The 23,142-nt window shown below is 38.4% G+C and overlaps 1 long non-coding RNA gene across 1 annotated transcript in view; it reads left to right on the plus strand.

Annotated features, from left to right (window-relative positions):
• LOC135093054 (uncharacterized) overlaps positions 1-22,719 on the plus strand; it is a 36,987-nt gene extending 14,268 nt beyond the window's left edge. The window contains exons 2-4 of the long non-coding RNA XR_010263178.1: positions 3,242-3,420; positions 21,312-21,480; positions 21,651-22,719. This is a non-coding gene — a long non-coding RNA (uncharacterized LOC135093054). The remainder of the gene's footprint in view (positions 1-3,241; positions 3,421-21,311; positions 21,481-21,650) is intronic.
• Positions 22,720-23,142: the final 423 nt, after the last annotated feature.

Raw genomic sequence — 23,142 nt, forward strand, 5'->3', positions numbered from 1 at the left:
GTACATCCTAGATAAAGTCTACAGGAATGAAGGAATGAAACTCAACATACCAGAAGACAAAATAAAAACCAACACAGGGAAATTTTAAGTCATACCATTTGCCGCAAAAGACACAGAGCCTATCATTATAAATCAAAACAATATCCTCTACTCAAAAGACGGAGTCATACTTGGATTAAAAGTCAGCACAACCGTAGTCCAAGGACATATCACTAATATAAGAAATAGAGCCGACCACACACTAACTACACTAAGAAGATTCTCAACTATGCCCGAGAAATTAAAGTTACATTTAGTAAAAGCATTTATTATTCCAGTTCTCACTTACCCATCCTACCCACCTAACACCCTCTCGAAAAATGCCTTACTAAAACTCCAAAGAATACAAAATAAAGCACTTAGATTCGTCATCAATGTACTGTACCCATTCACATACAATATGGAAGAACTACACAGAAAAGCTAACATACAGCATACATACATAATCTTACACCAGAGGGGGAAAAACACAATGAATAAACTAATGACAACCATCAGAGACTAAGAGTATATAATAGGATAATAGTCACCAATGATATCCGAGAACACACTTGGTTTCAAAAACCGTATCTAAAACTAACTGCACCCGAACCACCACCTCTATATACTGACTAAAGACACTCATACGTGCGCTGATGCACTTTCACTTACACGCCTGCAGGGCGTGGGTCCAGGTACTGGCTCCTGTCCGCCTCCCTGCCGCACTCTGAGTCGTTGAGAGGTTGGAGTGGATACCGTCGGTGTTGTCCGTTCTAGCCTTGCTATGGTTTGCCTCCCTTCGCTGGGTTACGTTCAATGATGGGGGATGTAGTCCCCACAGCTGCGGAGGGTGGCTCGCCACAGGGATGTAGCTGCCTGTGAGGGGAAGAGATGGATGGATACTTGCGTTAATCACCCTACGGTGCAACAGGGAATTTATCATCCGCTTCCCGTGTTTTCGCATGGAGAACAACACATTACATAATACACAACACTTACAGCCATCGTGGAGTTTGGATGGGATTCATATGATAAATATTCACAACTTAATTTTCATTACTTACCTCTGTGATTTGTGTGCTCACCTTCCGTTCTACTTCTCTTCACCTTTCTTCTTTTCGCGTCGCCTTTTCTGCTCACTTTTACCTTATTACTTTCATGTTTTGGTTAATAGCAAGGTTGAAAGTGTATCTGTGCATGACTGTGGGTGTGGAAGTGATTTGTAGGAAAAAAATTTGATTGTCATATAATTACCTAGTATATAACTAAAATAAATTTATATTCAACCTAATACTTAACTTATATTTACCCTATCCAGTGTCATATTGCTTGATTTGAGTGGGATGATAAAACTAATGAAAGAATAATACTTTAATGAGAGGATAATTCTTTACTTATACGAAATCATGATTAACACCATCGTCCGGCAGATCCATCAGACACTGACTATTGGGCATCCACCTGAAAATAAAACAAGGAAGAACATTAATAAAATAGATAGATAAAACTTACCTGTTGTTGTCCTCTGGCATGCACCTGAAAAGAAAACAAGAAATTGATAAATAAAAATAGCTACAGATCAGGTAAACGTACCGCTAGTCATCGGAACTAAGGGATGAACCACATTAAAAATAAAATTCTACAATCATACACCCCTACCCAGCTCCTGACAGGTAAACATATTCATAAGAACATAAGAAATGAGGGAAGCTGCAGGAAGCGACCAGGCTTACATGTGGCAGTCCCTGTATGAAATATACCTACCTATTTCCATCTATTATCCCCATCCATAAACTTGTCTAATCTCTTAAAGCTCTCTAGTGTCCTAGCACTAACAACATGATTACTGAGTCCGTTCCACTCATCTACAACTCTATATAAGAACCAATTTTTTTTCCTATCTCCTTCCTAAACTAAATTTTTCATGCTTGAACCCGTTATTTCTTGTTCTGCCATGGTTACTAATCCTAAGAATTTTGCTTACATCCCCCTTGTTATAACCCTTATACTACTTAAAGACTTCTATTCAGATGACAATCTAACAAATAAAGCAACGCAGTTTGCCCGCCATCGCAGCCCATCAGAGCCCTGCCAGTCGCAGAAAAAAAAAAAAAAAGAGATAAATAAATGAATAAATAAATAAATAATAATAATAATAATAATAATAATAATAATAATAATAATTATAATAATAATGATAATAATAATAATAATAATAATAATAATGATAATAATAATAATAATAATAATAACAATAATAATAATTATCAGACGAATAGAAAAATACAACCAAAAATTTAATAATCCAAAGGTCGCTCTTGCCTTTAACTACGACTGCCTAAAACATAATATTCTTCTTGGTTACACCAATATATATATATATATATATATATATATATATATATATATATATATATATATATATATATATATATATATATATATATATATATATATATATATATATATATATATATTGGATTATCCAGTTTTTGGTTGTATTGTTCTATTTGTCTGATTATTATTATTATTATTATTATTATTATTATTATTATTATTATTATTATTATTATTATTATTATGCTTTATATATATATATATATATATATATATATATATATATATATATATATATATATATATATATATATATATATATATATATATATATATATATATATATATATATATATATATATATATATATATATATATATATATATATATATATATATATATATATATATATATATATATATATATATATATATATATATATATATATATATATATATATATATATATATATATATATATATATTATATATGTATATATATATATATATATATATATATATATATATATATATATATATATATATATATATATATATATATATATATATATATATATATATATATATATATATATATATATATATATATATATATATATATATATATATATATATATATATATATATATATATATATATATATATATATATATATATATATATATATATATATATATAAATACATATATATATATTGGATTATCCAGTTTTTGGTTGTATTGTTCTATTTGTCTGATTATTATTATTATTATTATTATTATGCTTTATATATATATATATATATATATATATATATATATATATATATATATATATATATATATATATATATATATATATATATATATATAATTGTTTTTTTACAGACATTACCGACTGAAGAGGGAATTCAGAGAGTGTTAAGAGGAGGTTATTCGTATGTGCGCAACTATTTCTACACAAAAATAATAACAAAGACCTACCTCATAGGAGAAACAGACTATGTTCCTTTCCACATCGGTGCCACGAAGTATCCCCTTTACCTCGGAAACTCTTGGGCATTCAGGTACTGATTTTATATTATTCCTAGTTTCTTATATCTGAAAGAAAACTATACAGTGAATGCAGCATCACATGATACGTGAGGCATATATTATTGTAATAGAAATTTATTCACATAGAGGCAATAAGCTTCGAAATGCTCAAGTAGATTCTAATTTTCAATCTGTAGAACACCACCTTTCTTCTATCAAACCTCATATTTTCTTCACCGAAACACAGGTGTCTGAGGCAAATGACCTTTACTTTCTTTGTCCTCGTTTTCAATCCAAAGCTGGATGTTGCGCCTATGTGCGCAATAATTTAACCTGCTCTCGTGCCTACGTTCTTGAATCTTCCGAGTTTTCCACCATCTGATACGCCATATTTACCACCGTTACCACTACTGTTGCTGTCATCACTACCAACTACTCCATTACAAGACGATAACTATTGCTAATTGCTGCTTCAAAATGGTAATTGCTGTTGTTTTATCATTATTTATCAGTATTTTTGTAAATGCTATATTTGTCTATAATCACTTGTGACAAATTCATAACGTATATGACAAGAAATTCATAATTTTGTAATGCAAATCTACTAAGCTTCGTTTTTTTTATTACTGAACAAATTATCTGCTGTTACTCCAGTATTGTTGTTATTAGTGTACAGATACAATTTATAACAATAGTTCATAATAAATAAAAAAAAATCTTCAAAATTATATAACAAATGTTCTTAAGCTTCAGTCTTATAATTTACACTCTTATGTGCCATAATTGTTTCACACCCGATGTGATTTCAAACTGACTTTATTTTATTATTTTTATTTATTTATTTTTTCTTATCTATTTATTTATTTATCTATTTATTTTTATTCTATTTTATTTTTATTTATTTATTTTTTTACATTCCAACTTATTCCCCATCTTGTCAAACTTGTTTTATTCTTTGTTCAACGAAACTGATCATTAGCATACCAACTCAAATGGCATTGCCTTGGAAATTATTAATCAAATGTATGGGCACTTGAATTTTAATGCACTTCCTAAATACTATGACATTACAACTTTCAACAATTTATCTACTTCCGGAGGTTCGTCACAACTGAATATAATACATATGAACTCGAAATCGTTTCCCAGAAACTCAAAAACATTCAGTATTTTCTAAATTGCCTTAACCACCCACCAGATATCATTGTATTTTCTTAAACCTGGCTACCCATCATCTCACTAGGGAAACACGGGCTCAAGGTGGTGTCTCAAATTTCGTATCAGATGAACAAAATTCTGAACAACAAAATTTATGGTTTATGGTGACATAGAAATTAATACAATTAAAATAATAAAAAATTCTCTTAACTTCTTTGTTTGCGCTATATGCAGAGTAAGCACACAGCCGTGAACCAATTTACTGACATTTAATTGAATTCTCAAAAATTTGGTAACGAATAACAAAATCATTCTCATTGAGGATTTTAATATAAATCTACTCGAACATGAAACCAAAGCAATTTCCCTTACAAGCATCCAAACTCAAAATTTCATTCCACACATTGCCAAACCAGAGCGAAAAAAAATAAATAAATAAAATAAATAAATAAATAAATAAAATAAAATAAAAAGTACCATCCCTTCTTGGCCATATATACACAAACTCCTATGAACATTTCACTTCAGGAATAATACATTTCCCTATATCTGTCTATCTGCCGATTTTCCTAAACATATCAGTCCCTTCTCTAAACAATAAACTTTATAAAATTGAATTCAGAAATTCAACCCCTGAACAAAAGCTACTTTTCTCCCATAAAACTAAACAATAATGCCTGGAACAATCTATTTTGCTCAAATTATGTCAATTTAAACTTTAATGAGTTTCTAAACAAAATTCGTGAAATCCACAATGAATGTTTTCTAATAAAAACTAAATTAATTTATGAAAAAAGACTATTGGATAACATCAGCATTAATTAAGTCAATAAAAACTAAAAACTATCTAAATAAGGATTATAAAATTGGTGCAGTATCTTAAACTTATTACAAAGAATACCGAAACGTACTAAACACATTGATAAAGCAAACTAAAATTTCTTATTACATGAATATATTTACAAATTTTACAAATGATACTAAAAAAATATGAAATGCTATTAATCAACTTAAACATAACCTACTACTACTCCTCCTTTACTAGAAGGAGGCAGTAGACACCTGCTGAAACGATAATTACTCCCAGTGAGGTCTAAAGCACTGTTCAGGGGGTACTGTGAACTTATCATTAAACCCAACTGTGACCTCACTGAACGTTTCCCTTTGTGTCTCATAACACAAGGGGGCAGTCACAGCCTGCCCTCTAAAGACAACTCTCTTCCTCCACACAAAACTACAAGCACCTAATAACACACACACCCTTCACTCAAAAATTTCAAAATCATCATGGCGACTCCTACACCAGCCTCGGAGTCCCATCTGGGGAGGGGACCATAAATGTCCCCAGGTCGGACTGCCATTCTGTTGACAACCCTAAGTGTCTTGACACCCTCCTCAACTTTTTCTTCATTAACTTCTGCAACATTCGCGGTCTAAGATCTAATTTTCAATCTGTAGAACACCACCTCTCCTCTTCTAAACCTCAACTTCTTTTCCTCACTGAAACTCAGGTGTCTGAGGCTACTGACAGTAGCCCGTTTTATGTTCCCTCCTACTTTCTCTATCCTCATTTTCGATCCAAAGCTGGATGTTGTGTTTATGTGCGCAATGACTTAACCTGCTCTTGTGCCCAATCTCTTGAATCTTCCGAGTTTTCCACCATCTGGCTACGACTACAGAGTCACTCTCAAACTAAATTTATCTGTGCTGTATACCTTTCACCTAACTCCTTGACTATAAGAAATTCTATGACTACTTAGCTTCCAAAGTAGAGCACATTCTGACCCTCTTCCCTTTTGCAGAGATCTCCATTCTTGGAGACTTTAATGTTCACCATAAGCTTTGGCTTTCCTCTCCCTTCACTGACCATCCTGGTGAACTAGCCTTCAACTTTGCTATCCTCCACGACCTAGAGCAATTGGTGCAACACCCTACTCGTATTCCTCCTCCGGGTATTGGGCTCCTTCGATCACAATCTCATATCTGTATCTTGTCCTATCGCTCCAATCCCTCCTCAGGATCCCCCTAAGCGAAGGTGCCTCTGGCGTTTTGCCTCTACTAGTTGGGGGGCCTGAGGAGGCATTTTGCTGATTTTCCTTGGAATGACTACTGCTTCCATGTCAGAAACCCGTCTTTCTGTGCTAAGCGCATAACAGAGGTGATAGTGTCTGGCATGGAGGCGTACATTCCTCACTCTTTTTCTCGACCTAAACCTTCTAAACCTTGGTTTAACACAGCTTGTTCTCGTGCTATACATGATAGAGAGGTGGCCCACAAAAGGTACTTAAGCCTTCCATCACCAGAATCTCATGCACTTTATATTTCTGTCCGGAACCATCCAAGTCTGTTCTCCAACTAGCCAAAAACTCCCTCATTAACAGAAAGCGTCAAAACCTTTCAAGATCTAACTTCCCTCGTGACTTTTGGCATCTAGCCAAAAATATTTCCAATAATTTTGCTTCTTCTTCTTTCCCTTCTTTATTTGAACTAGATGGCACCACTGCTATCAAGTCTATTGCTAAAGCTGAACTCTTCGCTCAAACCTTTGCTAAAAACTCTACCTTGGACGATTCCGGGCTTGTTCCTCCCTCTCCTCCACCCTCTGACTACTTCATGCCACGTATTAAAATTCTTCGCAATGATGTTTTCCATGCCCTTGCTGGCCTAAACCCTCGGAAGGCTTATGGACCTGATGGGGTCCCTCCTATTGTTCTCCGAAACTGTGCCTCCGTGCTTGCACCTTGCCTAGTTAAACTCTTTCAGCTCTGTCTGTCAACATCTACCTTTCCTTCTTGCTGGAAGTTTGCCTACATTCAGCCTGTTCCTAAAAAGGGTGACCGTTCTAATCCCACAAACTACCATCCTATTGCTTTAATTTCCTGCCCATCTAAAGTTTATGAATCTATCCTCAACAGGAAGATTCTTAAACATCTATCACTTCACAACCTTCTATATGATCGCCAGTATGGGTTCCGTCAGGGCCGCTCTACTGGTGATCTTCTGGCTTTCCTTACTGAGTCTTGGTCATCCTCTTTTAGAGATTTTGGTGAAACTTTTGCTGTTGCCTTGGACATATCAAAAGCTTTTGATAGAGTCTGGCACAAAGCTTTGATTTCCAAACTAAACTTCTACGGCTTCTATCCTTCTCTCTGTAACTTTATCTTAAGTTTCCTTTCTGACCGTTCTATTGCTGCTGTGGTAGACGGTCACTGTTCTTCTAAATCTATTAACAATGGTGTTCCTCAGGGTTCTGTCCTGTCACCCACTCTCTTCTTATTATTCATTAATGATCTTCTAAACCAAACTTCTTGTCCTATCCACTCCTACGCTGATGATACCACACTGCACTTTTCCACGTCTTTTCATAGACGCCCAACCCTTCAGGAGATAAACATTTCACGCAGGGAAGCCACAGGATGCTTAGCTTCTGATCTTTCTAAAATTTCTGATTGGGGCAGAGCAAACTTGGTATTGTTCAATGCCTCAAATACTCAATTCCTCCATCTATCAACTCGACACAACCTTCCAGACAACTATCCTCTCTTCTTCAATGACACTCAACTGTCCCCCTCTTCTACACTGAACATCATCGGTCTGTCCTTTACTTATAATCTGAACTGGAAACTTCACATATCTCTAGCTAAAACAGCTATTATGAAGTTAGGTGTTCTGAGACGTCTCCGCCAGTTTTTCTTATCCCCCCAGCTGCTAACTCTGTACAAGGGCCTTATCCGTCCATGTATGGAGTATGCTTCACATGTCTGGGGGTTTCTACTCTTCTAGACAGGGTGAAATCAAAAGCTTTTTGTCTCATCAACTCCTCTCCTCTAACTGATTGTCTTCAGCCTCTCTCTCATCGCCGCAATGTTACATCTCTAGCTGTCTCCTACCGCTATTTTCATGCTAACTGCTCTTCTGATCTTGCTAAATGCATGCCTCCCCTCCTCCCGCGGCCACGCTACACAAGACTTTCTTCTTTCTCTCACCCTTATTCTGTCCACCTCTCTAACGCAAGAGTTAACCAGTATTCTCAATCATTTATCCCTTTCTCTGCTAAACTCTGGAACTCCCTACCTGCTTCTGTATTTCCACCTTTCTATGAATTGAATTCCTTCAAGAGGGAGATTTCAAGACACTTATTCATCAATTTTTGACTACTGCTTTGACCCTTTAATGGGACTGGCATTTCAGTGGCCATTTTTTTTATTGGATTTATGTCGCCCTTGGCCAGTGTCCCTCTTACATTAAAAAAGAAAAAAAAATATCCACAAGAAATCATATCTTAGCTACATTTCCCTAAACAACAACATGCTTAGAAAGCCCTTAGAGATATCTGAGGCATTCAATGGCTACTATATAAATATAGTTCCAAAATTAGAAGAAAACATTCCACCAGTATCCATATCAGTTCCTCTTGTTCTTCAGCAAGATGTAACCAATATTATCAAATCCTTAAAGAATAAATCGTCATACCAATATCCATGCTATTCAACCACTCAGTTGAGAAACGTGTACTTCCACAATGTCTCAAACACGCCACTGTAATTCATATCCACAAAAATGGCACAAAAGACAACATCGCTAACAAAAAATAAATAAATAAATAAAATAAATAAATAAATAAATAAATAATAATAATAATAATAATAATAATAATAATAATAATAATAATAATAATAATAGTAATAATTATAAAAAAAATAAATAAAAAATAATAATAATAATAATAATAATAATAATAATAGTAATAATAATAAGTCAGTTTGGAACCACACCGGGTGTGAAACAATTATGGCACATAAAAGCGTAAATTGTAAGACTGAAGCTTAGTAGATTTGCATTACTTAATACTGAATTTCTTCTTATGTATGTTATGAATTTGTCACAAGTGACTATAGACAAATATTGCATTTACAAAAATACTGATGAATAATGATAAAGCAACAGCAATTACCATTTTGACGCAGCAAGTAGCAGCAGTTATCATCTAGTAATGGAGGAGTAGTAGTGATGACAGCAGCAGCAGTAGTAGCGGTGGTAACAAGAGTAAGAGTAGTAGAGGTAGCAAAGACAGCAGCAGTAGAGGTAGCGGTGGTAACAGCAGTAATAGTAGTAGTGGTAGCGATGACAGCAGTAGCAGTGGTTGCAATAGTAACAGCAGTAACAGTATTAACGGAAGTGATGACAGCAATAACAGTGGTAGAGGTGGTAACAACAGTAGAGGCAGTAGTTGCGGCGATGACAGCAGCAGCAGCAGAGGTAGCGATAGTAACAGTTGTAACATTAGTAGAGGTAGCGATGGCAACAGTACCAGTTGTAGAGGTGGTAACAACAATAACAATTGCAGTGGTAGCGATGACAGCAGCATATGTGGTAGCAGTAGTAACAGCAGTAACTGTAGTAGTGGTAGCGATGACAGCAGCAGCAAAGCAGTGGTAGCGATGGTAACAACAGCATTAGTAACAATGGTAGCAATGACAGCAGCAGCAGTGGTAGCGTTGGTGACAACAGTAACAGTAGTAGTGGTAGCGATGATAGCAGCAGCATTGATAGTGGTGATAACAAATAGTAACAGTAGTAGTGGTAGCGATGACAGTAGCGGTGGTAACAGAAGTAGTAGTAGCGATGACAGTAGCAGTAGTGGTATCATGGTAGCGGTTGCAACCGATAAACGATGATTGGCCTGTTTCGTTGCTGTTTTTATGGACCCAGCCTGTGTGTGATACTGATGTCGAATTCTTTTATGTTTATCTTTAGGTTGTCCTTTATCGTGTTTACCTTTGCACTGGTAGTGTGCACGCTGTTTGTTTCTGCTGGTAGAAATGTGCCACTGAGGACAACTGTCACAACGTTCATAATGATTTACACTGTCGAGTTTTGTTTCTAATTCGTGTACTTTGTCCTTAGGATCGTTCGTTCACTTCACTAGTTAAATTTTCAGTTTCTTTGTCTTTTCCTTTAGTATTTCATTTACACTGGACATTTTTTTTTTTTCCGATCCAAGGGAATATAGAATGTTTCTCTTTGAATTTCACAAGTACTCGTATCTCACAGATGGTGGCACAAACGGCGGAGCCACGCCTTTTCATTCAGGCGTGCACAGGAGACATGAAGATGAACCTAATGAGCTTTATGAAGCTTGACTCGGAGGTAGGGTACGTGAAGGCAAAAATACTAGATGAACGGCTTGAGGAATTCGATTAGTCAGGACATGCACTGATCAAAATTGGATGAAGAGCACACTAAGCAGCTACAATCCTTACTGGATGGCATATGGGACTTATGCCATCCATATGTCCATATGTCCCATATGCCATCCTTACTGGATGGCATATGGGACTGCACGACAGGGATGGAAACACAGGAAGGTTGCACCATGCTGGACAATTTCATGTTGGTTTCTCGTATCGTTAAGCGCTTCATTGATCACCTAGCGGATAAATACAAAACCGAACTCGTCAAATACCAAGACGCTCATGGTGGTAAGAAGCCTAGTCTCAGTTGGCTTAAGAAGTATATATCCTTCATGGTGAAAAGATTAAGAGCAGACCAAGAGCCCAGCTGTTTCTTTACCAAATCGGGGAACAGAAGCACATCGAGCTTGCCGCGAGAGAAGAAGAACGTTTCTCCACAGACACGCACTCGGACTGACGACAACAACAACATACGAAAGGCAATTACAGGTTTCAGCCCCGGGACACGCCGCCGGTACACGGTGGCGGAAAACGCCGCCAGATGACATTAGAAGTCACCGTGATCAAAACACTCCCATCAGGCCTCAGCGGGATAGTAGCGTTGAAATACGAGATTGGAAGATGAAACCACCTTAGAAGGCTGGAGATTCCTGAAGAAGATACTATCAACGTAGAACGTCCTATAGGACTGGACGCCCCGCAAATTGACACCACTCGAGGTCCGAAAAGGAGCAGAGTGTGCGCCATTTGCTGTTCGGTACCACTTCGAAAAGATCGTCAATGGACCTATAGGCTTCAGTTGCCTAGAAGCCATCACTGCCTACACTGATGCAAGAATGGTAACAGCCCACGAATGCTCAGCGATGTCTCTAGTACAAAAACTCTGGGAGGGCGAAAACACATGGCATTCAGAGGGTGAAGACTCAGCGATGTCACTGGAGGACAGAAGAGTGTTGCAAATGTGGACGTACAACATCAGAACGGTAGCAGGCCATTACGATTTAACAATACCATTTCAGGATGAGGAACCGGGTATGCCAAACAACACCGAGATGGTGCAGAAACGTTTGAAGAGACTGAAACGACACCTCGCTAGGGATCCGGCTCAGACAACGACATGCAGGAGGGATAGAACAACTGATGTTAAAGGATTATGCCGAGTCGGTGCCAGCGCCTGAAAGTGAAGGACCGCGAGGAGTAACCTGGTATCTGCCTCACCACCCGGTCCTGAACCCAAACAAACCCGATAAGTGAGGGATGTGTTTGATTGCGCCACGAAGTACAACCACGCTTCTCTCAATGAGTGAATGATATGCAGGAACCCTACCTGAATAACAAACTGGTGGGTGTCCTGCACTTCTGAAGTGAACGAATTGCTGTGATGGTTGATGTGGAGGCAATGTTATATTAAGTTGGCATGCCTCCACCACACAAAGACGCCTTAAGATTCCTTTGATGGGAAGATAGTGACTTAAGGAAGGTACCTCGCGTCTACCGAATGATGGTACATCTCTTCGTGCAGTGCTGCTTACGGACTGCAAAAAATTTTGACTGAATGTGAGGACGAATATGACATGGCCAGTAAAAGGGCGAAGAGGAGCTTTTATGTGGACGACTTAATACGTTAGGTACTCTCCACCGAAGGGACGTCCAGATTTACTCACGATCTTCGATAAATGGTCGCAAACAGAGGATTTCGTCTAACAAAATGGGTTAGTAACCATAAGGACATTGTGCAATCCGTCCTGGTAGAAAAGAGAGACACAGGAATAAAGAAGGAAGGTTAAAGTAAGGACGCATTTCCTACAGAACGGGCCCTGGGAATGTTATGGGATCTGGAAAAGGATCAACTATCTGTATGAGTTCAAGTGCAGCAAAACCTGATGACAAAGAGGAGACTACTGGGGGTGGTCAGTTCCATGTATCACCCTCTTGGACTGGTCAGTCCTATAACGATCAAGGCGAAGATGATTTTTCAGGATGAGTGCAGTCGAAAGGATGCTCCCCTCCTGACAAATCACCGCAGATCTTGGCTAGAGGAGTTACCAAGACTGATGGCCTTTCAAGTTCATGGCAGGCGCAAATGGGGAAAGCTACTGTTATATAATGTGTGGCAAAGCAAAGCTAGCTCCCTTGAAACAGCTCACTATACCCAGTCTCGAGGTCACCGCCGCAGTTCTCGCGGTGAAACCCGAACAGCTGAAGGAACAGCTGGACGTCCCTCTAGAAAATTCAGTATTCTGGACAGATAGCACTATAGTGCTACAGTACATAACTCCCTGCCTGCTTCTGTATTTCCACCTTCCTATGACTTGAATTCCTTCAAGAGGGAGGTTTCAAGACACTTATTCATCAATTTTTGACCACTGCTTTGACCCTTTTATGGGACTGGCATTTCAGTGGGCATATTTTTTTATTGGATTTTTGTTGCCCTTGGCCAGTGTCCCCCCTTTTTTTTTTTTAAGTAGGAGGGATACTGGCCAAGGGCAAAAAAAAATCCAATAAAAAATATGCCCACTGAAAGGCCAGTCCCATAAAAGGGTCAAAGCAGTGGTCAAAAATTGATGAATAAGTGTCTTGAAACCTCCCTCTTGAAGGAATTCAAGTCATAGGAAGGTGGAAATACAGAAGCAGGCAGGGAGTTGCAGAGTTTACCAGAGAAAGGGATGAATGACTGAGAATACTGGTTAACTCTTGCGTTAGAGAGGTGGACAGAATAGGGGTGAGAGAAAGAAGAAAGTCTTGTGCAGCGAGGCCGCGGAAGGAGGGGAGGCATGCAGTTACCAAGATCAGAAGAGCAGTTAGCATGAAAATAGCGGTAGGAGACAGCTAGAGATGCAACATTGTGGCGATGAGAGAGAGGCTGAAGACAGTCAGTTAGAGGAGAGGAGTTGATGAGACGAAAAGCTTTTGATTCCACCCTGTCTAGAAAAGCAGTATGAGTGGAACCCCCCAGACATGTGAAGCATACTCCATACATGGACGGATAAGGCCCTTGTACAGAGTTAGCAGCTGAGGGGGTGAGAAAAACTGGCGGAGACGTCTCAGAACGCCAAACTTCATGGAAGCTGTTTTAGCTAGAGATGAGATGTGAAGTTTCCAGTTCATATTATAAGTAAAGAATAGACCGAGGATGTTCAGTGTAGAAGAGGGGGACAGTTGAGTGTCACTGAAGAAGAGAGGATAGTTGTCTGGAAGGTTGTGTCGAGTTGATAGATGGAGGAATTGAGTTTTTGAGGCATTGAACAATTCCAAGTTTGCTCTGCCCCAATCAGAAATTTTAGAAAGATCATAGGTCAAGCGTTCTGTGGCTTCATCTGCTGGACGATGAAAGATTATATACACTTTTCTGTGAGGAGAAGGCCATTGTAAACAGCAGACCGTTAACTCTATTGTCAAACGAACTAAATGATCTATAGGCACTGACTCCAACACACCTGATACACTGTGGGGATACTCATGAAACTCTTACTGATGACAGTGAATTGCATATGAGAGAAAATGCAATCACAGTCCGCAGGCGGTGGAGGCACACTCTGTACCTGGCTAACCTATTCTGGAAACACTGGTTACGTGAATACGTACCATTGCTTCGCCAATGAAAACGAGATCTGATGCCGCGTCGGAACTTCAAATAAGGAGATCTCATTATTGTTACCGATGAAATTCTGCCTTGGAGACTATGAAGGTTAGCGGGGATCATAGACACAAAGGCTAGCGATGACGGCTTAGCAGGCAACAGTTCAAACTGATATGGAACCGATCAAGCGCCCCTCTAACAAACTCTGTTTCCTGGAGCTCTCATATGACTAGATGGATACAACATCAAGTAAGGAAGCCCATTCTTTCCTGCATGTTGTGACCAGAGATATTTTCCCCTGCCTTGGAGGCACGTGAAGGCAGACACACGTGCCACCAACACAGCAATGTTGGTCAAAACTGCCCATAGGGGGGAGTGTTACCGCTTGCGGGAGAGGAAGTGAAGGAGTAAAGATGAGAAGGTAGAGAAGGTGGGAGAGTGAGTCATTAGGGTGGAGATGACAATGTTTACACTAAAAGATGCTGATCTATGGGATAGGGCCATAATGAAACCCTTGTGATGGGCGGTTGTGGTGCTCGCAACATTCCCTGAAGGCAGAAGGGTGATCGCCACCGCCACAAACAGACCTGCGTTCTACGCCCGTCGCCCACGCACATTTTTTTTTTTTTTTATGTAGGAAGGGCACTGGCCAAGGGCAACAAAAATCTAATAAAAAAATGCCCACTGAAATGCCAGTCTCATAAAAGGGTCAAAGCAGTGGTCAAAAATTGATGAATAAGTGTCTTGAAATCTCCCTCTTCAAGGAATTCAAGTCATAGGAAGGTAGAAATACAGAAGCAGGCAGGGACTTCCAGAGTTTACCAGAGAAAGGGATGAATAATTCAGAATACTGGTTAACTCTTGCGTTAGAGAGGTGGACAGAATAGGGGTGAGAGAAAGAAGAAAGTCTTGTGCAGCGAGGGCGCGGAAGGAGGGGAGGCATGCAGTTAGCAAGATCAAAAGAGAAGTTAGCATGAAAAATAGCGGTAGAAGACAGCTAGATATGCAACATTGCGGCAGTGAGAGAGAGGCTGAAGACAGTCAGTTAGAGGAAAGGAGTTGATGAGACGAAAAGCTTTTGATTCCACCCTGTCTAGAAGAGCAGTATGAGTGGAACCCCCCCAGACATGTGAAGCATACTCCATACATGGACGGATAAGGCCCTTGTACAGAGTTAGCAGCTGGGGGGGTGAGAAAAACTGGCGGAGACGTCTCAGAACACCTAACTTCATAGAAGCTGTTTTAGCTAGAGATGAGATGTGAAGTTTCCAGTTCAGATTATAAGTAAAGGACAGACCGAGGATGTTCAGTGTAGAAGAGGGGGACAGTTGAGTGTCATTGAAGAAGAGGGGATGGTTGTCTGGAAGGTTGTGTCGAGTTGATAGATGGAGGAATTGAGTTTTTGAGACATTGAACAATACCAAGTTTGCTCTGCCCCAGAAAGAAAGATCAGAAGTCAGGCGTTCTGTGGCTTCCCTGCGTGATATGTTTACCTCCTGAAGGGTTGGACGTCTATGAAAAGACGTGGAAAAGTGCAGGGTGGTATCATCAGCGTAGGAGTGGATAGGACAAGAAGTTTGGTTTAGAAGATCATTAATGAATAATAAGAAGAGAGTGGGTGACAGGACAGAACCCTGAGGAACACCACTGTTAATAGATTTAGGAGAAGAACAGTGACCGTCTATCGCAGCAGCAATAGAACGGTCAGAAAGGAAACTTGAGATGAAGTTACAGAGAGAGAAGGATAGAAACCGTAGGAGGGTAGTTTGGAAATCAAAGTTTTGTGCCAGACTCTATCAAAAGCTTTTGATATGTCCAAGGCAACAGCAAAAGTTTCACCAAAATCTCTAAAAGAGGATGACCAAGACTCAGTAAGGAAAGCCAGAAGATCACCAGTAGAGCGGCCTTGATGGAACCCATACTGACGATCAGATAGAAGGTTGTGAAGTGATAGATGTTTAAGAATCTTCCTGTTGAGGATAGATTAAAAAACTTTAGATAGGCAGGAAATTAAAGCAATAGGATGGTAGTTTGGGGGATTAGAACGGTCACCCTTTTTAGGAACAGGTTGAATGTAGGCAAACTTCCAGCAAGAAGGAAAGTTAGATGTTGACAGACAGAGCTGAAAGAGTTTGACTAGGCAAGGTGCAAGCACGGAGGCACAGTTTCGGAGAACAATAGGAGGGACCCCATCAGGTCCATAAGCCTTCCGAGGGTTTAGGCCAGCGAGGGCATGGAAAACATCATTGCGAAGAATTTTAATACGTGGCATGAAGTAGTCAGAGGGTGGAGGAGAGGGAGGAACAAGCCCAGAATCGTCCAAGGTAGAGTTTTTAGCAAAGGTTTGAGCAAAGAGTTCAGCTTTAGAAATAGATGTGATAGCAGTGGTGCCATCTGGTTGAAATAGAGGAGGGAAAGAAGAAGAAGCAAAGTTATTGGAGATGTTTTTGGCTAGATGCCAGAAATCACGAGGGGAGATAGATCTTGAAAGGTTTTGACATTTTCTGTTAATGAAGGAGTTTTTGGCTAGTTGGAGAACAGACTTGGCATGGTTCCGGGCAGAAATATAAAGTGCATGAGATTCTGGTGATGGAAGGCTTCAGTACCTTTTGTGGGCCACCTCTCTATCATGTATAGCACGAGAACAAGCTGTGTTAAACCAAGGTTTAGAAGGTTTAGGACGAGAAAAAGAGTAAGGAATGTATGCCTCCATGCCAGACACTATCACCTCTGTTATGCGCTCAGCACACAATACGTAAGTGTACAACAGAGAAAATGTGCAGCAGATAGGGCGTAATGTCATTTGTAATGAGTAGATGAAACTGATGATACAGGCGTGATGGTAAAACAAAACATTATGTTTATGTTGTTCAGTGTGTGTTTTAAGTGTTTTACTCGTATATGATTACAGGCTTGATCAGACTCAGAACAAACTGTACTGTGTACAGCGTTGGGATTCATTACACCTGTTACACAGAGCGAGGCCATCAGGCCGCCACACTTATTCTCTCCCCTTTTTCGGAGATATCCATTCTTAGAGACTTCAATGTTCACCACCAGTTTTGGCTTTCCTCTCCGTTTCACTGACCATCCAGGTGAACTATCCCTTAATTTTGCTATCCTCCACGACCTAGAGCAACTGGTGCAACACCCTACACGTATTCCTGACCCAAAATTCTTGACTTTTTTCCTAACCTCTAATCCTTTTGCTTTTGCTGTCAGCCTGTCTTCTCTGCTGAGCTCCTCTGATCATAATCTTATATTATCTGTATCTCGTCCCATCTCTCCAATTCCTCCTCAGGATCCCCAAGGCGGAGGTGCCTCTGGCATTTTGCCTCTTCTAATTGGGGGGACCTGAGGAGGTATTAAGCTAGTTTTCCTTGGAATTATTACTGTTTCCCTGTCAGAGGCCCGTTTCTGTGTGTTAAGTGCATAATGGAGGTCATAGTGTATGGCATGGAGGCGTACATTCCTCACTCTTCTTCTTGACCTAAACCTTCCAAACCTTGGTTTAACAGCCTGTTCTCGTGCTATACATGATAGAGGTAGCCAACAAAAGATACTTGAGCCTTCCATCACCAGAATCTCATGTGCTTTATATTTCTGCCCGAAACCATGCCCAGTCTGATCTCCAATTAGAGAAAAACTCCTTCATTATTAGAGTGTCAAAGTCTTTCAAGATCCAACTCCCGTCGTGACTTATGGCACCTAGCCAAAAACATCTCCAATAAATTTGCCTCTCCTTTCCCTCCTTGATTTCAACCAGATGGCACCACTGCTACCACATCTATCTCTAAAGTTGAACGCTTCGCTCATACCTTTGCTAAAAGCTCAACCTTGGATGATTCAATGCTTCTTCCTTCCTTTTCTTCACCCTCTGACTACTTCATGCTACCTATTAAAAATTCTTCACAATGATGTTTTCCATGGCTTCGCTGGTCTGCACCCTTGGAAGGCATATGGACCTGATGGGGTCCTTCCTATTGTTCTCCAAACCGGCGCCTCCGTGCTTGCACCTTGCCTATTCAGACACTTTCAACTCTGTCTGTCAACATCTACCTTTCCTTCTTGCTGGAAGTTTGCCTACATTCAGCTTGTTCCTAAAAAGGGTGACCGTTCTAATCCCTCAAACAACCATCTTATTGCTTTTATTTTCTGTCTATCTAAAGTTTTTTTAATCTATCCTCAACAGGAAGATTATTAAACATGTATCACTTCACAACCTTCTATTTGATAGCCAGTATGGGTTCCGCCAAGGCCGCTCTAGTGGTGATCTTCTGGCTTTCCTTACTGAGTCTTGGTCATCTTCTTTTAGAGATTTTGGTGAAACTTTCGTTGTTCCCTTAGACATATCAAAAGCTTTCAATATTCTAGAACAAAGCTTTGATCTCAAACTACCCTCGTACGGCTTCTATCCTTCTCTCAGTAACTTCATCTCATGCTTCAATTCTGACCGTTCTAATGCTGCTGTGATAAACGGTCACTGTTCTTCTCATACATCTATTAACAGTAGTGTTCGTCAGGGTTCTGTCTTGTCAACCACTTTCTTCCTATTATTCATCAATGATCTTCTAAACCAAACGTTTTGTCCTATCTATTCCTACACTGATGATACCACTCTGCAATTTTCCACGTCTTTTCGTTGACGTCCAAGCCTCCAGGAAGTAAACAGTTCATGCAGGGAAGCCACATAACGCCATGATTTCTGATCTCTCTAAAATTTCTGATTGGGGCAGAGGAAACTTAGTATTGTTCAATACCTCAAAAACTCAATTCCTCCATCTATGAACTCGACACAACCTTTCAGGTAACTATCCCCTCTCTTTCTTGACACTCAACTGTCCCCCTCTTCTACACTGAACATCCTCGGTGTGTCCTTTACTTATAATCTAGACTGGAAGCTTCACATCTCATCTCTAGCTAAAACGGCTTCCATAAAGTTAAGTGTTTTTGAGTCGTCTCCGCCCGTTTTTCTCATCCACCAGCCACTAACTCTGCACAGGGACCTTATCCGTCCAGGTATGGAGTATGCTTGTCATGTATGGGGAGAGGGTGAGGGTTCATTCATACCGCTCTTTTAGACAGGGAGGAATCAAAACCTTTTCGTTTTATAAATTTCTCTCTTCTAACTGACTGTCTTCAGCCTCTTTCTCATCGTCGCAATGTTGCATGCCTTACTATCTTCTACCGCTATTTAATGCCAACTGCTCTTCTAATCTTGCTAACTGCAGGCCTCTCCTCCTCCCGCGCCCTCGCTGCACAAGACTTTCTTCTTTCTCTCACCCATTTTCTGTCCATCTCTCTAATACAAGATTTAACCAGTATTCTCAATCATTCATCCCTTTCTCTGGTAAACTCTGGAACTCCGTTTCTGTTTCCGTATTTCCTTCTCCCTGTGACTTGAACTCTTTCAAGAGGGAGGTTTCAATACACTTATCCTGTAATCTTTTACTGCAGCTTTTGCTTCTGTTCGAGGACCGGCACAAGAGTGGACTTTTTTTTTTTTTTTTTTTATTATTACAGTTGTGTTGCTCTTGGCCAGTGCCACTCCCTTATAAAAGAAAAAAAATTCTTAAAACGAGGAATTCGAGCCGATATTATATATATATATATATATATATATATATATATATATATATATATATATATATATATATATATATATATATATATATATATATATATATATATATATATATATATATATATATATATATATATATATATATATATATATATATATATATATATATATATATATATATATATATATATATATATATATATATATATATATATATATATATATATATATATATATATATATATATATATATATATATATATATATATATATATATATATATATATATATATATATATATATATATATATATATATATATATATATATATATATATATATATATTATTAGTTATTATTATTATTATTATCATTATTATTATTATCTGAAATAATTCTATAAAATTACATCAGCTTATCGACCAGATATAAAGACACAACAGCCTCAAGATAAGGTGAGGGATTCCCGCCAAATGAAACGAAGTACTTCTTTAATTGTACTTATAACATTGGAGCGCCCTACCTTCCAATGTCAATAGCGCAAAAATTATATCTTTCGAAGGCAAATTTTGTCTCCAATCTACAACTGAGATTCTCTTTACTATTGTAATAAATAAATAAATAAATAATTAAAGATAAAAAAAATAATAATAATTGTCAGTTCTTTAAGAACAATCTAAATATAGGCAAACTTTGAGCAGGAAGGAAAGGTCCATGTTGACAGAACTGAAAGAGCTTGACCAAGCAAGGAAGGTGCTGGAAGCACAGTTACAGAGAACAACAGAAGGGACCACATTAGGTTCATAAGCTATAAGAACGGGGGACATGGAAAACATCATGATGAACTCTCTTAATAGTCGGATGGAAGAGCAGAGGGAGGAACGAGCCTTGAATTACATCATACAGTGTTGAATTTTTACCAAAGTTTTGAGCGAAAAGTTCAACTTTAAAGTAAAAGAGATGGCAATGATATGATTAAGTTGAAGGTGAGGAGAGAAAAGTGAAGAAAAATGCTGAAAGTTGCTGAAAATTGCTGAAATTTTTTTTTGGCTAGGTGTCCGAAGTCAAAGGGGGAAGTTTGATACAGAAAGATTTTGACATTTTTTTTTTTTTTTTTTTTTAGCTGGTTGTCTTCTTGACAGAAATTTAAAGCACATTCGACTCAGGAGATGACAAGCTCAGATAGCATTTGTGAGCCACTTTCAATCATATATAGCACGAGAACAAGCCGAATTAAACCAAGGTTTAGAACGAAAAATTGCTCTACATTTGCCATGTCTGGTATGTAGCCTACTCAGCACAGAAAGATATGTCCCTAACAGGAAAGCAGTAGTCATCCCTTGGAAAATCAGATCAGTTGCTTCTCAGGTTCCCGTAATGCTAAACGATTTGTGATTCTTGTCTGCAGAAAAGGCACTCCCTTTCTGTCCCGCTTCTCCAAGACTATCCAGAGGTTCCTGGATGCTGGGCTGGTGACGCAATGGATGGACAATGTCATCAAGACACATGTTTGGCTGAAGCAACAAGAGAGAAAGGCGTCTAATAATAATGCCGTGTTGCCGTTAGCCATAGTTCCGGTATATTGCATTATGGATATATTTATAGTCGTATTTATGTAAACATCCACTTATACTCGTGTCTGCATTATGTATATATTTATATTTATGTAAACATGCCTTTTACTCATGTCTGTACATATCTGCATATATCTACATTTCACTTTCTGATATGTTCTGGGTGCCAGCAGAGTAAGGAAGGACAAGAAGTGCTGGGACTGCTACACTTGCAAGGCACGTTCTATATACTCGCCCTGGGCTCGACAGTAGCATCCCTCGCCTTCCTTGCCGAGCACCTGCTGCATCACTGCTAATTAAAGGACTCTTGAAGTATAACGATATTTATTCATCTTTTCATTTTACATTGGCATATTTGTTAACCAAAATTCATATCGCTTCAATGTATCAAGCCCTTGCTTTCCCAGATTAATAGTAACAGTTTTGCATGCTCAACATCATGACTTGTCTGGTGACCACAAGCAAGAATTTACAAATATAATACAACTGCTGAAATCATGCAATGTAAGTAACAAGTTACAATGCACAAGATTATTTTACAATGCAAAGATTATTTTATTTATCCTCATATAATGTGCATGAAGAAAAGAAAAATATACAAAAAGAAAAACAAAAGTATGCTAGGAAATTAATCCCAGAGAAGGAAAATAAGTTCGAATGTGCCTTCCATCTCAAAAAAAAAAAAAATCGTTTCCGTTATATCTATATCTGGAATCATAACATTTTTGTATTAAAATTGTCAAATATTTATATAAAAATAAAATCACTCAAAATCACTCTGCATTTAGCCCAAAAAAATATATCTAATACTGAATGATTCTCGATATGTTCCTACTGTCCTTTTTATCATTGTCCTTATTCCCAGTGATTATTTGCGTGTTTCTTTGTAAACGTGTCTTCTATGATCCGCCGTGATTCCTGGAAGGCTTATCGTTTTGTTTAGTGAGCGTCTCCTCTGTCGTTCTCCTAAACTATATTTCTGCCTCGTGCACTTCCTGGTCGAACGTTTCCGACTTTATTAGCATCTAGCTTGCCTTCTTGAAGGACGTTTGACTATACTGAATATGTTCCCTAAGACGGGTGACTGCTGTAATCCTTTAAGTTCTTGATACATTGTTTTGATTTCGTGTCTTTATTTTTTCCCCATACACTGTATCTGATAGTCAGTATGGAATGTGTAAAAGACGATCCCCTGGTCATCTATTTACGATTTATTTTCTGGTAAATCTTGTTATCTCAGTTAGAAGCTTTTGATAGTGTAAATCTTTCATTTATAAGTTTCTCTCTCTCTCTCTCTCTCTCTCTCTCTCTCTCTCTCTCTCTCTCTCTCTCTCTCTCTCTCTCTCTCTCTCTCTCTCTCTCTCTCTCTCTCATACGGTCTCTATTCACTTCTCTACATATTTTTTTTTTCTGGTTATTGAGTTATTCAATGGTAAACGGCCACTGGTGTTATGGTGAATGCGACTCAAACGAAGTTGTCAACGCTGTACTCCTCATAGAGTAGTTTTATCTCTCTCTCTGGTTCTGTTTAATGAGATTTAGTTCAGTAAGAACTGTGTGGAAACACCAAGTCACTAGAGTTTCTGAGTAGTTACAAGATTTATGCACGCCCATGCTCAATGCCTAGACTGTCAACTGAACACACTCAAGCGTTTAAATGACCAG

This window comes from Scylla paramamosain, chromosome 41 (genome assembly GCF_035594125.1).
Source record: "Scylla paramamosain isolate STU-SP2022 chromosome 41, ASM3559412v1, whole genome shotgun sequence".
In the NCBI taxonomy this organism is placed as follows: Eukaryota; Metazoa; Arthropoda; class Malacostraca; order Decapoda; family Portunidae; genus Scylla; species Scylla paramamosain.